Source organism: Dipodomys spectabilis, unplaced genomic scaffold, assembly GCF_019054845.1.
Source record: "Dipodomys spectabilis isolate Male_0828 unplaced genomic scaffold, ASM1905484v1 ptg000205l, whole genome shotgun sequence".
Classification (NCBI taxonomy): Eukaryota; Metazoa; Chordata; class Mammalia; order Rodentia; family Heteromyidae; genus Dipodomys; species Dipodomys spectabilis.
Genome location: NW_024870882.1, coordinates 2,997,424 through 3,015,258, shown reverse-complemented (window position 1 = coordinate 3,015,258; position 17,835 = coordinate 2,997,424). Strand labels below are relative to the sequence as shown.

The 17,835-nt window shown below is 35.1% G+C and overlaps 1 non-coding gene across 1 annotated transcript; it reads right to left on the bottom strand.

Annotated features, from left to right (window-relative positions):
• Positions 1-10,460: 10,460 nt before the first annotated feature.
• Positions 10,461-10,566, bottom strand: LOC122122137. The gene has a single exon (XR_006150124.1). It is a non-coding gene; the product is annotated as a U6 spliceosomal RNA (small nuclear RNA).
• Between the last annotated feature and the right edge of the window lie 7,269 nt (positions 10,567-17,835).

Here is a 17,835-nt window from a genome sequence, read left to right as displayed (position 1 = left end):
ACTAAATGGATGGGAAGCATATTGCAGAATTCTAGCAGAGAACATGCCAAACATGAGATAGGCTCATTCAGAGAAGAGAAGCCTGTAGAAACCAAACAGAATTCTAGAACTGAACAATCCACCATGACATCATAATCCATTAGAGGATTATTAAAAATCGAGGAAAGGATTCTTGAAGATGCCATAGAGAAAAGAATGATTATTTGTAAAGGATATACAGTCAGAATAAATACAGATTTTTTAGCTGATATGGTAAAAAGGAAAGCCTGGCATTATATATGACAAACATTAAAGATAAACAACCAGCATCATGAATACAGTCCCAAGCCAAACTCTCCTTTACATTTAAAGGATATATAAACATATTTCATGACAAAGAAAACTTGAAACAACGTATTTCCATCAAATTATCAGGATAAAATATAATCAAATATATCCTACATAGAGGAGATCAAGAAGAAGAGGAACTGGTTATATAAAATGCTCCGTACCAGAGAACAAGGTAAATATGTTAAGAGTAGATGAGGCACAGCTCCTAACAACAGGTGTATAACATAACAGAACTTATCAGATATTTCTGTCTGAACTCTCAATATCAATGGACTTAAATTTCCAAATAGAAGACATAGATTAGATAGTAGTATCAAAAACCAAGTTGCGTCCATCTAGTATCTATGAGAGACACATTATCAAACACATTCTAAGAAGCTAGAATTAGACTCCTCCTCAAATCACATAGGGACTCACCACAGAAAGAGAACTATGAACCAAACTCTTTGATAAGCATTAATGCAGAACTTCTTAATAAAATTCTCACTAATCAATTTCAGCAACTAACAAAAAATCATATGGTATGATCAAATAGGATTCATCTTAGATACGATTTGATTCAATATTCTTGTCAATAAACATAATACAAACCATCAGCAGAACCTGGACAAGAAACACATGATAGTCAATAGAGATGTAGAAATAGCTTTTAACAAGCTCTAATACCCCATTATGATTGAAAGGTCTAAGAACCTAGGAATGCATGGAACATTCCTCAATATTAAACTGAGTATGTATATGACAGAGATAATTAGCATTTACCTAAGGGTGGAAGCATGAAGACATTAACATGAGGAATGAGAAAAAGATGTCCACTCTCTACTACTCTTCAATATTGTAGTGGACTTTCTTGCAAGAGCAATAGACAAGAGAAAAACATAAAGCAGATCAAAATAGGGTAGAAGTAAAACTATCCCTTTTTACAGATGAAATGACCCTATATTTAAAGGACCCTGTAGATTCCTCCCTAAAGTTAGTAAAGGTGATGCTAACCTTCAGCACTGTCGCAGGATATAAAAACTACAAGAATCAGTAATTTTTCTGTTACCAAAAATGGGAAGATCCACGCTGAAATCCAAAAACAACCTCATATGTACTAGCCTCAAAATCAAATCAAATCTAAACAAAACAAAACAACAACAACAAAACTAGGAATTATTCTTGAACTAAAATTGTGAAGGACCTGTATGTGAAAACTTAAAAAATATAAAAAGGGAAATTGAAGGAGATTCAAGGAAATAGAAAGTCGTTCAGTATTTCTGGTTGGAAGAATTAACATTTTGAAAACTGCAATACTTACCCTAAACAATTGGCAATGCAATACTCATCAAAATCCCAACAATATTCTTCACTGTAGAAGAGAAAGCAATGCAACTATAATATGGAATTACAAAATTACAGATGAAACAGCATGCTTAGAAATGAATTCATTGGCCTATAGTCATCTTACACACACACACACACACACACACACACACACACACACACACACACACACACACATTCACAAAATGGAATTATATTCACCCATCAGAAAGATTACTTTTCACCAGTGGTAAGAAAAATGAAAGGTTTGGGAAAATTATATTAAGAGAAAAGAGAAAGGAATGCAGAATCAGAGCAATATAGGTTTCATGGATTCATTCGTTTGTTGTAGCTAGAAGATGCATACAAATCTATAAGTAAACAAGACAGATTCTACCTTGTCCGTTAGAATGGCCATTACTAAGAAAACTAACAATAGCAAATGCTGGCATGGATGTAGCCAATTGGGAACTCCATTACACTGTTGGTGGGAAATTAAACATGTTCAACCACTGTGGAATGCAGTACGGAGTTTACTGAAAAGAGTAAATATAGATCTCCCTTAAGACCCAGTAATTCCCCTCATAGGCAGTAATCCAATAAATAACAAACAAGCTCACATGAAAGCTACCAGCATAACCATGTTCAGGGCTCAGGCCCAGAGTTCAAGGACTGGAAAAAAGTTACCACTCCTGGTATTTGTTTCCGCAAATATGAACCGTTTTATATAAGATACCAAATCAATCTATTTGCAGTAGCTAGATTAGGACTTAAATGTAATGGGTGATAAATGGCTCCTTTGTTGAATCTTAGGAAGAGATGAAGGTAGTCCATAAAGGGGAGATTTTTGGTTGTTGTTGTTTGAGGGGCTTGAAGTCTGGGCTTGGGCACTGTCCCTGAACTCTTCAACTCAAGCTGAGTGCTCTACCACCTTGAGCGACAGTGCCACTTCTGGTTTTCTGGTGGTTAAATGGAAATAAGAGTCTCAGGGTCTTTCTTGCCCACGCTGGCTTTGAACCGTAGTCCTCAGATCTCAGTTTCCTAAGTAGCTAGGATTACAGCTGTGAGCAACTGCACCAGGTAAAAATGGGGGCTTTTTAGAAAAGAAAATCCACCTCTTCACCAGTGTCTAAACCTCAGATATTACTATTAGAACACTTCATCTTCACCTCATTTCATCAGACATTTGTAAATTTTCTCTTTTCCTTCATGTGGGAATACTGCAGTCAATTATCAACTCATCTGGGGGACTGGATCAATTGTATGATAATTGCTAGCAGCTAATTTAAGAACTTTTACTTCAAAAGAAATGAAACCCTCATTTGGAATAATTGCTTTCTCTTTTTATTACAAATCTGTGCTTGATTACTTCCTAATGTGATATTGGACTTCCTAATAGAGTGATGAAATTTTCTTTCTTTTCAACCTCTCCCACATGTGGTCAAATATTTAAGAATTCAAAGATTTGCACTGATAATTGATTAAGCTGACTTCTAAGAAAATGTGCATTTCTGGAATTTGGTCTTCTGTCTTGTTCTTACATACACAAGCTTTCTATGATTTATTTGTTCTACAAGGAATTATACTTTCCAATCTTTGTGTGACCAATTTTAGTCTCTGTGATCAGTCTTTCTGATCCTCTCTTTGGAGTCTCATTTGAGTCTACCTCATAAAAATATATTAGTTATCAGCTAAATGACTCTCAGCTTCTGTTTTTTGCCTGATTTCATCTAGGCTGTGATAGCAACCCTGCCTGGCTGTGCTTAATGGAGTGTGTGTGTGTGTGTGTGTGTGTGTGTGTGTGTGTGAGTGTTGTTTTAGATGTCAAGGATTACTATTCAAGACAGTAGTTTCTCTGGGCCCCGTGTTCCCCTTGCCTAGAGTCAATGGGTTTTTCTCCTAAAGATACAAAGAACAACTGACTAAATTCCTGTTAATTCTCTCAAAATGAGGCAATCAGGCATCCTTGCAAAGCCATCAATAATGCTTTTTAACCACTTACAGAAGTCGTCTATCAAAATGGCTTTTTTGATAGGTTGACTGTGAAAAATGTTCATTTCCAAGTAGGCACCATAAAGCAGATCACATTCCTGGGATCAGACTTTTGGAAGGAAGCGTCCCCTTCCTTCCTTCTCTTATGATAGATCAAACCATAATATTCTTCAGTTGTGGCCAGCCTGGAGCACATATTCCCAAGAATATTCTGTAGTGTAAAACAGGACCAACTTTCAAAATAACGGTGTAAATACTTGTCTACTACAGACTGATTTATCTTGCTTTTATCTGTTGTTATTTTCATTACTTCAAACAGATGGATAATTTATGTAGGGATTAGACAAAGGATTAATGGAATAAACATTCAGTTTACTTTCATAGATCCAATATAATACACTTAACCCGTAATGGACAAATAAATCCAACTCTAGAAACAATGTCATGAATATAAAATAAGCCTTAACACGTATATTCTGGCACACATACACCATCATCTACTCAAAAATTCAGTCTCTCTGTAAATATTTAATTGGTATGAAATAATAAAAATTTAATTAATGAATTTGACTTTTAAGTATTATCTGAAATAGTCCTCATGTATATAATTGTAAATAATTTTATAGATGTCACCTAGACAAGAATTTAACATGCATGTAAAAATCAAATTTCCTCAATTTAAGCTATATGAGAGGGGTCATACCCTCGTGTACTATGTGGTGTGAATTTTACCACAGTGATGAACCCTTCCAACTAATACCAAGAGTCATGTGCAATAATTTATTATTTGATGTTAAGATGAGTGCTAAGTGTAGAATACACTTTGAATTATTACATTAACTCACAGAAATGAAGCAATAATGATATGTTATTTGTTTAAATTCTAATGCTTCTCAATTTTACAATTCATTAAATATATTATTAAAACTATTTTCACTTTCTTCTTTTCTATAGCTGCTGAAATGAAAATTATATATTAAACATTCAATATTAAGAAATCAATAATAAGTAAACTATTATTAAAATGACATACTATTAAACTGTGATTTGAATTATACTTCTAACAAATTGTGATGTAAGCAAGTCAATAGAATTAAGGGTGATCATTTTTAAACTTAGCAGCTTGTTATTTTTTTTTTTTTTTGGGTCCGATCGTGGGGCCTGAACTCTGGGCCTGGGTGCTGTGCCTCATCATTTCAGCTCAAGGCTAGTGCTCTACCACTTGAGACACAGTACTACTTCTGGCTTTTTTCTTTTTGCTTATGTGGTGTTGAGGAATCGAACCCAGGGCCTCAGGCATGCAAGGCAAGCACTCTACCACTGAGCCACCTTCCCAGCCCAGCAGCTTGTTATTTGTTTCCTAATTGTGTCATTTGTTATTCTTGGTCCAAGTCATCGCTTCATCTTAATTGTTTAGTTTTCTATTTTATCTCTATTGGTATGCTGATTGTGCATTTTGTTTTCCCTTTTTAATGATTGACATGAAGCTGAAAATCTGTATGCTAGTTTATTACTTGCTATGTTAATGTAAAATTACTGCTTTCCACAGCTGTTCTGCTCTATGATACTACAGTATTTCCCCCACTCCCATCTCCTGTATTGCTGCTCTCATATATTTTATTTTATTTTTATTTAAATTTTATTGTCAAGGTAATATACAGATAGGATATAGTTACATAAGTAAGGTAATTAATTTATTTCTTTTCTAAATTACCCTTATTTTTCTCCCTCTTCACTCCCAATGCCCTCCCCAAGTTTACTTACAAAATATTTTCTTTTGAGTACTACTGTTGCATAGGTTCCCCCTTTGTCCTTTGTCTCACCATTTAGTTTTTTTTTTTCCTTTCACTTCCCTAGTTCAGATCAACATATTGAAAATACCCAGGGTATCAAAATCCAATACAGTGACTACAGGGGATTAATCATAGGTGGGGAAAACACAAAAGGATAAAAAGAAATCACATAGTACATTAAGAACAACAATAACAAAGAACATGTCTTGGAGTTCATTTAACTTGGAATCACCTTATACGATCATATGTACATAGCTATTGAGCTATTCTGCTCATCTAATAAGATTATCCTTGATGTACACAATAACGCTCCCCTATTACCCAGTAATCCCACTTCTAGGCATATAACCAGGTGATCACAAACAAGGCCACAGTAAAGATACTACTATGTATCACAGTAATACTTACCAAAAATGACACACACACACATACACACGTACACACTTACAGATAAACAAACGTGGAAAAAATATGCTTGCATCACAAAGAATGTGACCACCTCATTTGTAAGGAAATGGAAAATCTTTGAAAAAATCATATTAAGTGAAGTAAGCCAGACTTAAAGAAACATAGGTCCCATGGTTTCCCTTATTTGTATTAATTAGTTTACATCAAGGATAATCTCATGTATTTTAATTTGACATTTTGTTCTATGTTGAGTGTGCAACATTATTGCTATATTGTTTGTTATTATTTCTGAAAATAGGCAGGTATACTTAAAGAATTACATTCATCTCATCCATTATTGAAGGAAGAACAACTAAAAGAGTAACCACTACTAGGAAGAACAACTCCTCCTTACTTAGCTTCATTCCTATGTAAGGCCAATGTTGTCCCCTGTATCCTCATGTTGTACACTACAACTCTATACCTGGTCATAATGTATATCTAGTATCTTATGCATTTTGAACTAAATGCCCCAGAAGTTCCACTTTGCTTTACTTTTTAAAAAAAAATTCTGTCTTAATGTTTGAGGATTGTGTGTGTGTGTGTGTGTGTGTGTTTACAAAGATCAGAACATAACATTTTTCTTCATTTCGAGTCCATCTTTCAGGTCATCGTAAGTTGTGGCTAATGGGAGAAGTCTCTTGTTTTTTTAAGGATGAAACAGAAAAAGATATTTGTGCATGTACCAGAGTTGCTTTATTAGTGTAGTTGAACACTGAACTTCGATTTATATCTTGGCTGTTGTTGTGAATAATGTGAATAACAATGAACTACAGATATATTACGAGTTACCCGGAGAGAAATAATCACATGATTGGTGGGTCAGATGGTATTTCAACTATGATTTCTTTAAAAAACTTCATACTACTTTCTACAAGGAGAATACTAACCTGTATTTTGACCAAGAGTGTAGAAAATTTCCTTTTCCTCACACTCTCACCAACATTATTACCTTTTATTTAAAAGGTAATAAAGGGCAAATTTTTACTATCTTCAGTACCCCAGACTGGCTTAAGACTGAAATCCAACCTCCTAAATGCTTGGAATTACAAACCTTTACCACCACACCTGGTTCCTTTGATCTTTTTTGATAAGAGTTATAATAGTTATAAAGTAGTATCATAGTAATTTTGAATTACATTTCTCTAATGACTTCTGCTCACAATGCATTAAGCCAGCACAGAAGTTATATTAAACACAACTGTGTAAACCCACTGGTGATATAGAGGGGTTTATGGAAAACATGTCTATTCAAACTTTTGTCCATTTTTAATCAAGTATCTTGTTAATCTCATTTTTAATCTCTCTATACAAAAATAATTAATTCAAGGTAGTAAAAAGGAAAAAATTAAGCAACTCCTAACATTTTCAATAACTTGATATTGCTTAAATCATTTTCTGTTTATGCTTGAAACTATATAACAATTTAGTTAGGCCTTTTACATAGCTATATGTATTTCTTTTATTTTACATTGATTGCTCTTTCCAAAGCCTGCCTGTCTAATTTTGGTTTCTTTCGGTTTTAAGTAGTTCAGATTTCAAACTGAAGAATAAATGAAAGTAAGCAAACAAAAATACAGTTCCTCTCATCTGATAATGCCTCTACAAGAATGAGAAAAGAGTTCATCATCCTAAGGACCCTTAATTCTTAAGATAATATTTGCTATAATGCTAATGTTATTACCATTTTAGTGTTTGGAAAAATTGTAATTAAAGGCACTAAGAGCATGGCCCAAGACACACAGTGAGGAAGGAAATGAGTCAAATTTCCAAAAGTCTTTCAGCAATACACAAAAGGTAAATAAATTCTCTCCATTCTCTGGTACTCTCAATTCAATATTCATATTGTCCAAGAAATAATAGCATAGCAATTATTTTCCATGGTGATTGTTTTCTGTTACATTTTGTCTTCAACACGGACTGTGTTTGTGACATTGGGTTATTATGCACAGAGCTAAGCTTATAAATTATGGTCCAAAGAGAGGCAAATTTCTTCTGTCCCATAGTTCCAGTATCGGTTTTACAAAGTATTAAATCTTTTAAATATCATCACTTACTGTATTTTAAGAATTCAAGAATGAAAAAATTCACATATAATCACTCCAAAATGCTTTAAAACTAGGAGATGATAAAACAGGCCTCTGTGAAATAAATTTTCTTCTACTTTTAAAATTATTCTGAAAGCCTTGTGCTGGTTTGTCACACCTGTAATCCTAACTACTCGAGATACCTACTCAAGAGGCTAACATCTGTGGATAACATTTGGAAGCCAATCAGGGCAAAATAAATTCATGAGATTATTTTCAAAAATTTTAATGAACTAGCAAAGTGCCAGGAATGGAGATGTAGCTTATATAGTAGCTCACCAATCTAGAGAGCAAGACGTAGCGAGATCTTGAGGCCCTGATTTCAAACTCTGAGCATGCTAACATGCAGGAATTCACACACACTCACTTTTTCAAAATATCTTCATATCAGTGTTTTGCATTAATTTCTTTGTTAATGATAATATATGGGTAAAATAGGCAAAATAAACTCTTCCATCTCAAAACATTTTTATACTTTTTTTGTAAAAATACTGTACAAAGGGGTTACAGTAACATGAGCAAAGTAATAAGTACATTTCCTGTCAAGCTTTGCTACCTCCTCCTTTGTTTTTCCCCCACCATTCCTTCCCTTCCACCTCCACAAGTATACTCCTCACACCCGCAAGCCCCACCCAATGTCCCCAGCCTAAATTGTAAAGTTCGTTTTTCAAAATAATGTCTTGTGCATCTATTGTTATACAATGGGTCAAACTGTATTCCCATTTAAGCATGTTGTTTTGTCCCTTTCTTTCCCCAAATTAGAGAAGTGTATATACAAGATGCAGGTGCACCAACATCAAATAAAGTGAAAACGAGGGTTATACTGTTGGGGAGGAACGTATAAAAAACAAAAAAAATCACGTTGTACATTATAAATATGTGAGAAACAACAGCAAGAAAGAAAAAAATTGTGTCTCTATCTTGGGGGTCACTTAGCTTAACATCAACTTATTTAGTCATACACACAAAGCTTTTCAACATTTCTGCTTATCCCAGACATATACTAGTTATTGCAAATAAGGGATACCATGGGACCTATCTATGTTTCTTTGGACTTGGCTTACATCAGTTAATATAATTTTTTCCAAGACTTTCCATTTCCTAACAAATTGGGCGATGTCATTCTTTCTGATGGAGGCATAGAATTAATATATAGACATATATATGTATATATATATGTATAGTATATATGTGAGTGTGTGTTTGTACACACATATACACACAGAACATTTTCCTTTTTTGTTTTTTAGAGCAACTTAGTTTTCCACCTACATCATTTTTTCAAATGTTTTTTATTGTGATTACATGGTTACATAAGTTCCCAAATTTCACAATATTGTGGGATAGTGATGCTTAGTTAAAGTCACAAACACATTCTAACTTTGATGGAGCAAATTGTCTATCATAGTCTACAACATTTATGAGTTCTATGAGCTTTGCAATAGAGTTATTTCATATATATATACTTCTTTTGTTTTGAAATATGTATATTTTTTGTTTTGTATAGCGTCAGCTATTCCCTCTTTCCCACTTGTTCCCTCCCTCCCTTCAGTGACATGGAGTTGCTTAGTTTATTTTGGTCAATGTCCAGTGCAGCTGATGGATCCCACTATTGTATGTTTTTCCCTGATTCTCTCTAGTCTTGTGTCGTCCTCTGGTTTTCCTTCAGTGTGCACATATGATCAGCAAAATGGGATTATTTAGTAGTGATTCGACCAGATGAGTGGAAGTTCTTGGTTTCTTAAGTGTTGTTAATTTTTTCATATCACCTTACATTTTGGATTTAACATCCACTTATCATGGAGACCATATGCCGTTCGTCTCTTTGCTTTTGGCTTACCTCGCTCAACATGATTTCCTGTAGCTTGATTGATTTCCTTAATAATGCCATTATTTTGTCCTTTCTAATGGATGGAAAATATCCCATTGTGTATAGTTACCACACTTTTTGGATCTACTCATCTCTGGTGGTACATATGGTTTTTTTTTCATATCCTGGCTATTGTGAACAGTGCTGCAATAAGCATGGAGGTGCATGTGTCCTTGAATATTAGTACCCGTTGTTCAGAATAGATGCCTAGAAGTGGTATGAATGGGCCATAAGGAAGGTCAATATTTAACTTTCTGAGGACTCACCAGACTGATTTCCAAAGTGGTTGTGTAAGTGTACATTCTCAGACACACACACACACACACACACACACACACACAGAATGTTTTCTTGATCATTCTTCTACTGAGGGGCATCGGAGTTGGTTTCATATCTTAGCTATGGCAAATAATGCTACAATAAACATTGTTGTGGTGGTAGTTTTAGTATGGACTTGTTTCTGATCATTTAGGGGAATGCCCAAAAGTGGGATTGCTGTGTACTATGGGAGCTCTATGTGGATTCTTTTGAGGAACCTGCAAACTGCTTTCCAAAGTGGATGAACAAGTTTACACTCCCACCAAGAATGCAGTAGGCTTCCCTTCTGGCCACATCCCTTCCAGCATCTGTTGTTGTAAAAGTATGGAACGATTCACTAATTTGCGTGTCATCCTTTTGCAGGGACCATGTTAATCTTCTCTGTATGTTCCAATTTTAGTGTATGTGCAGCCAAATTGAGCACAGAACATTATTGTATATATAAAGTGTAATTGATTTTCTTAAACTAGACAATTCAACAAAAAGTAAGTTCAAAAGAATTGTGAAATTTTGAACCATTTATTCCTTACATAAGCACACATTTAAGAGTAAAGTCAAGATTGACATGGCAAAAACAAAATAATTCCAGGTATTTGTTGTTCATGAGATGTGTAGAAGAGGAATTCAATTATTCTACACAAGGCACCTGTCATAGTGATCATTGCAGCAAATGTTAAGGTTTGTTAAAAGTTTTAATGATTTAAATATGTTTATTTTTGGGATTTGCTTATATATGATAAAATTAAGACAGTTTAGCAGGTCATAAAATTTTTTGATAAAGTATATAATATTTCTAGTAGCATGTACTAGTAAGTATGTACATTTCAGAGTTTATAGAAACTTTACTAATGAGAAGTTGCAAAGACTGTTTAAAGAAGCAGAGTGAAGAGTTAAGATTTAAAGTACACAGTTTCTGTTAAATCTTTAGGGCTCCCTTACGTTGTATGTTAATGATGAACAAATAATTATATAAGCCACATATAAATGATGAGATGAACTATAAATAGTAATCTTAGTGGGTAAATTTAAAGGCTACTCATAGCTTTATCCAGTTTTACATGTACAGGAATATGAGAAAATAGTAAAATCTACTATGTACACTTCAAATACTGAAAACCCTGGTAATTATTTTGTTTTTTATTTTAGTAATCATTAATATTTAATTATTTTTTTCTTCATAGCATTTTTTCCTTGTAATATAATAAAACATTTTGTGAGTCGTCACTAAGAGGTACTTTGAGAATATTATTGGGATGGCCACACCATTTTTCATAGGTGCATGTGAATTTACAAAGAGCAAAACTAAAAACAAAATATTGATTAAAATTTTTATCAAGTAGAGTCTGAATCAGTAGTGTTGATAAATGTCCACACCTAAAATCTTAACCCTAGGCTGAAGTAGTGGTATTACAGAATTGAGGCCACAAAATTGAGAAACTGTGTTTTGTTTTGTTTTTGTTTTTTTTGCTTTGTTTTTGTTGGTTGTGGGGCTTGAACTCTGAGTCTTGGGTACTGTCCCTCAGTTCTTCAGCTCACGGCTAGTGTTACCACTTGAGCCACAGCACCACTTTCATTTTTTCTGCTTATGTCATGCTAAGGAATGAAATTCAGGACCTCATTCATGCAAGTCAAGCACTCTACCACTGAGCCACCTTCCCAGCACCTGAGAAACTGTGATTTAAAAAATCATGTGAACAATATTTGCTTTCTCCTTTGGGTTATATAATGAAATATGTAAACATATTTTTATATTTTTGTGAATTGTCATACTTCTAAATTTATACTAACTGCAGCCAATTTATCCTTTTCAAAGTCAAGAAATATTTCTGAGAGTTTGCTTCTGTGAAGACTGTTTTTGCATTTATAATTTCTTCTGAGTCATTTTTATTTTTTATCAAAATCACTTTATATTTTATGTTGATGAGTTATCATACATCAACTACCTTCAAATGTACATGTAGAGTCTCAATATAGCAGTATGAATATTCTCATACAACTCGTTTATCTGTTACGCACTTTAAGTATTATGATATTTTTCCCTCTCTTGCACTCTCTCATTTCTGCTCTTTCTCTTTCATGCTCTATGTCTGCTACTTAGATTTTCTGCTGGTCTACTATTATCCATCAGGATCCACTGGTTTTGTGGGGATAGGGACCATCCCTTACCCTTGCATTCTTTAAGAGTTATAACAGTGACATGAAATTATTCTTTGCCACTCTAAATGGCAAAACAACAGATCTAGGAATTCCTTTTCACTTTAAGTACTATTATAAATTTTATCTCATATGAATCATTGAGACTGATAAGATACTTTTAGCTTGGGACCTAAAAGTTCTTTTTCTTTACAAGCAACCTTTTACTTTTATTATCAGTAAGTAACAAAAACAAAGCTATCCTATGGAAAGTAGGCTGAAGTTGTTCACAGGGATGAAAAACAAGGTAATGGGGGAAGTAAGTACAAAGGATATCCCTCATATAGCACAGATCCTTAAGAGTAGTTTATGATGTACACTTTGTGATAAGCACAATGTGCTGGGAACTGTAGATTAAATCACTGAACACCTGATATATATTTATATGCACATATATTTATATATGTATATTTATTTACATATGCATATATGCATATATAGGCCCATATATGTACACATGAATGTTACTATACACACAAATACATACATATGTACACACATGTACACATGCACAAATGGAGAAAGACACATAGATATAGCCAACAAAAGTTTCACTAGTTGTTGAATATGCCTTTGACAGAATGTTTGGTAACAAATGTGTTGAAGATATATTTGTCTCTAAGAGTTCTTTTACCACTCCTCTTATCTCTTACAACTGGTCGGTTTAGAGAGATTCGACTTGAAAAAATGCAGTACAAGTGATAGCAAGTCATTCGGAAATCTAAATAAGTATAGGTCATATGGTGTCTCCCTGCTCCCCATGGAATGCTTGCTCTTGTAGACACTCTCAACAGCCAAAGTAGTAGGATTATTAAGAATAAAGTTATAAGGCTTTAAATGGCATCCTTCCTTGGGCTCTTTTCCAACAGCCAGCATCAATTCCTAAGTAGATGAGTGACTCCCCAGAAGACGGGAGCACAGGTCAAAATTTAACTAACCCATATGAAAAGTCTAAAGTGAGAAATGCTGACTGAGGTCGTGCTGATGTCCTAGCCACTAAAATAAGGAAAAAAGAAAGTTTTTTTATGTATTAAAATTTAAGAATAATTTGTAACCTGTCAATAAATGTGTAGAACACAATTATATCAACTGACAAAAGATGATGTGCATTTCATTTATGTGATTTTGGACTTGGAAATTGTTTTTAAGTGTGTCTACACAAGTAGAATCAGCATGAAACAAGCCAACATTTCTTCATTTAAGACACAAGGAAAGGATACAGGTTGTCCCATTGTAACAATGAGATTTGCAAGATACTATTAGAGGGAGGTGGACGGAGGTGTTGTGGATGTGTGAAGGTAAGGAATAGTAGGGGAATACAAAGGAGGTGGTAACAATGCTCAATAAGAAATGTACTCATCACCTTACTTATGCAACTGTAACCCTTCTGTACAGTATCTTTACAATAAAATATATATTAAAAACATACTAGGAAAACTGTACATATAGCAAGTTGTATTTTTCACTCAATATAAGTAAAGTATTAGTTTTAGGACCACAGGCATACTAAAATTTTGGATGCTCAAATTCTCTACATAAACACAGTATATTTTTTTCATTAGAATCTGCCCACAACCTAGTGCAGTGTAATTTCTGTGAAAATTTTTACTATATTCTATGTTATAGTGGAAAATAAAATATATTCCTATCAACAGATACAAATTTATTTCAGATAATTTTTGTCTGCATTTTGTGGATGGAATTGCGAGAGCTAATTTGAAAAGCACAAATTTAAACACCAAGAGCTATCTTCAAGATGTAACAAAGATATAATACAACATCATTGAATGGTATGGGACTCTAAGGAGAAGTACTTCAATTGAAACATTATCAGAAATTGTAAGCAAGCAAAGACTATATAGAAATGCAGCTGCTAGATTTCTCATGGAGAGCTTTTATAACATTTGAAACACAAGTCAGAACCTCATGGAAGTGTAGACAATTTTCCTTCACCTTTCTGTCAATCTTGGTCATTATCAATCATAATATAACTAATCTAGAATAATCTTGTAATAAGAAAATGTTTATGAGAAGTGGAGGAGAATGGTGGAGGAGAACCTGGAGGCTAAACAATCTCTCTCACAGAAAGCAGTTTTAGTGTTCCAGCGAACAGTACTAGGCTAGAGTATCACACTGTGTGCCATCACAGTACAGAGTTTGGCTAGAGAGGGAAAATCCAGGGAAGGAGACAGATCTGAGCAGTTGCTGTAGCCATGGCTGAGGCAGCTTTGGTGGCGGCCATAGTCACTCTGCCATACATACAACAGAGGGGGTCCAGGACAAAGGCACCAGACACAGTGGGTGAGCAGATTCTACTCAACACCAGCAACAACTGAAAAGGAGCAGATGAGTTAAACCATCTTAACAGGCCCATATCAAGCATTGAAATAGAAAAAGCACTAAGAGACCTCTGTTCTTAGAAAAGCCCAGAACCACATTGATTTACAGCAGAATTCTACAAGGTTTTCAAAGCAGAGCTCATACCAATACTCCTCCAACTCTTCAATGAAACTGAAAGAGAAAGTTCACTACCAAACTAGTTCTATGAAGCCATCATAACCCTCATGCCAAAACCAGGTAGGAACTCATCAAAGAAAGAGAATTACACATCCATTACTTTGATGAACATTGATGCCAAACTTCTCAACAAAATTTTCGCCAAACAATTCAACAATTCATCCAAAAAATTACATACCATGATCAAACAAGATTCAGTTCAGGGAAGCAAAGCTGGTTCAATATACGCAAATCAATTAATTAACACCATTTTATGATGAAGTTTCTGCATAAACTAGGAATCCAGGGAATATTCCTCAATAAAATAAAGGCTGTATATGACAAACCTGCAGCCAGAATTGTGCTAAATTGTCAAAAAGTAAAGACATTTCCTCATAACTCAGAAACGAGACAAGGGCGTCCACTCTCTCTACTTCTCTTCAATTTACTTTTAGCATGCCTAGCTACAGCAATAAGAAAAGATGAAAACATAAAAGGGATCCAAACAGTGGAAGATGAAGTAAAACTCTCTCTCTTTGCAGATGACATGATCTTGTATTTAAAGAATCCCATGGACTCCACTCCCAAATTACTCATGCTGATTCAAAACTATGGCAATGTATCAGGGTATAAAATTAACCCTCAAAAATCAATGGCTTTTCTGTACGCCAACAATGAGAAAAGAGTGGCTGAAATCAGAAAAGCAACTCCATTCTTAATAACCCCACAAAAAATAGAATAGCAATGAATTAACTTAACCAAAGAAGTAAAGGATCTCCATGATGAAAACTTTAAAAACCTGAAAAAGGAAATCAAAACAGAACTTAGAAAGTGAAAAAACTCTCTTGATCCTGGATTGGAAGAATTAACATCGTGAAAATGGCAAAACTTCCCAAGGCTATCTACAAATTCAATGAAATACCAATCAATATTTCAATCTCATTCTTCAAGGAAATAGAAGAGGCAATCCAAAAAGTCATATGGAAGGATAAAAGGCAATGAATAGCATAAACAATCCTTAACAGAAAAAACAGTGCTGGAGTAATATCAATACCAAATTTCAAACTCTACTACAAAGCATTAGCAAACAAAACAGCTTGGCACTGGCACAAGAACAGAACTCCGGACCAATGGAATAGAATTGAAAACCCAGAAATGAGCCTACAGACCAATAGGCACCTAATCTTTGATAAAGGAGCTAAAAAATAGAATGGAAGAAAGACAGCCTCTTCAGTAAAATGCTGGCAAAACTGGTTAATCACTCATAGAAAACTAAAGCTAGATGCTTATCTATCATCCTGTACCGAATCAGAAAAAAATGAAAAGAATACTTAAAAAGACCAAAAGTTCAGAAGAGATAAACACACACACACACACACACACACACACACACACACATGCACACACACACACACACACACATGCACACACACACACACACACACACACACACACACACTCACACGTATACACCTAAAATAAAAATTATGGGAGGAAAATAAAATTAATAGAAAACAATTTTAAAAATTAAAAAATTTTTAAAAAGGTTCAAATAAGAGTTCTTTCATTGCAACAATGAGATGTACAATTCATTATGTCGAAAAACGAACTTAACACCTTTGGTGGGGGGTAGGGGAGGATAGGTGAAGGGAGGGGAGAAGTATGGGAAGGGATGGGAAGGGGAAACAAGTAGGCAACAATGCTTGATAAGAAATATACTCATTATCTTGCCCATGTAATTGTAACTCCTCTGTACTGTATTCTCACTATAAAAAATAAAATTAAATTAAAAAAAAGAGTTCTTTGATTTTTTTTTTTTGGTGGGGGGATGGGGGCAATGGTACGATTGTGTATCTCCCATGTCCATTACCAGTCTCTTGGTGGAGTCTCTGGTCTGCTTGTGGTGTTTGGTTTTCCTGTGGCTTGACTGTTTTCTTAAGTCAGTTTGTTTGAACAGGCAGAAAAATGCTTTGCCTAACCCATTGTTTTGTGATCCTCCTCCCAGGCTAGTTCAGTGGGAGGTAGATTTGCTTTGAGTATCCCAAACGAGGGAGATGGGAGTTTCCTCCAGATTGGAGACGCTGTGATAAGACTAGGTTATGGGTAGAGTTGAGGCCTTTCAGCAATCAGTAGCTTTTCCTTGTTGGGCTAGCTCCTGAGACTCTCAGAGAGCCCAGCTTGGAGCCATTCTCAGGGTTTATGTTTACTGAGTTTTATTGTTGTCTAGGCTGCTGTAGGGAGGGGCAGCCTCTGGCTCTGTTTACCCAGTGATGAAAGTCACTCCTCAGGGGGCAGATTTTTCTCTGTCTAGGCTAGTTGACTTTCCCCTGGGTGGAGCTGAACCTGGGAGGTCAGGTAAGGTTCCTGTGACCTGCTAAATGACTCTTTTGTTTTCTTCCAAGGCCTGTGTTGGAGCTAGTTGCTCAGCCTGGCCTTTGTTAGTATCAAAGACAGAGATCTCCAGTGGTAGGGAACATGCAGCCTTCCCTCCTCTGCTCCCTGAGAAGGAATGAGGAGATGAGGGTTCTACTCATGGTAGAGTATTGTTCCTGGGCAGTTTCTGGTCTGTGATCTGCAGGATGAAGATATCTGCTCCTTATCAGTTCTTGCTTGTGTTGGGTAGAATCCACTTGCCAGCCACATCTGGTGCCTTTGTCCGCTATTCCCTCTGTAGTTATGGCTGCCAAGATTGTCTCTGCTACCAACTCTGCCACTGCAGCCATGGCTAGCTGCATGTGTCCAGATTTGTTTCCTTGCTTGGATTTTCCTTCTCTGTCCAAACTCTCTGTATTGATATGAAATACTTGGCGTGTCTCTGTAGCCGAAGACTGTTCACTGGAATACTTAAATGCTTTCTATGGGAGAGCTTGTTTAGCCTTCAGCTTCTCCTCTGCCATCTTCCCCCGAATCTCATGATTTTTTTATGTGTTTTTTTTTAGGGAAAAATGTCATTGGTGTTTATATTTTGTGTTGGCATAAAATGAGCCTACTATTGTCTTAATTT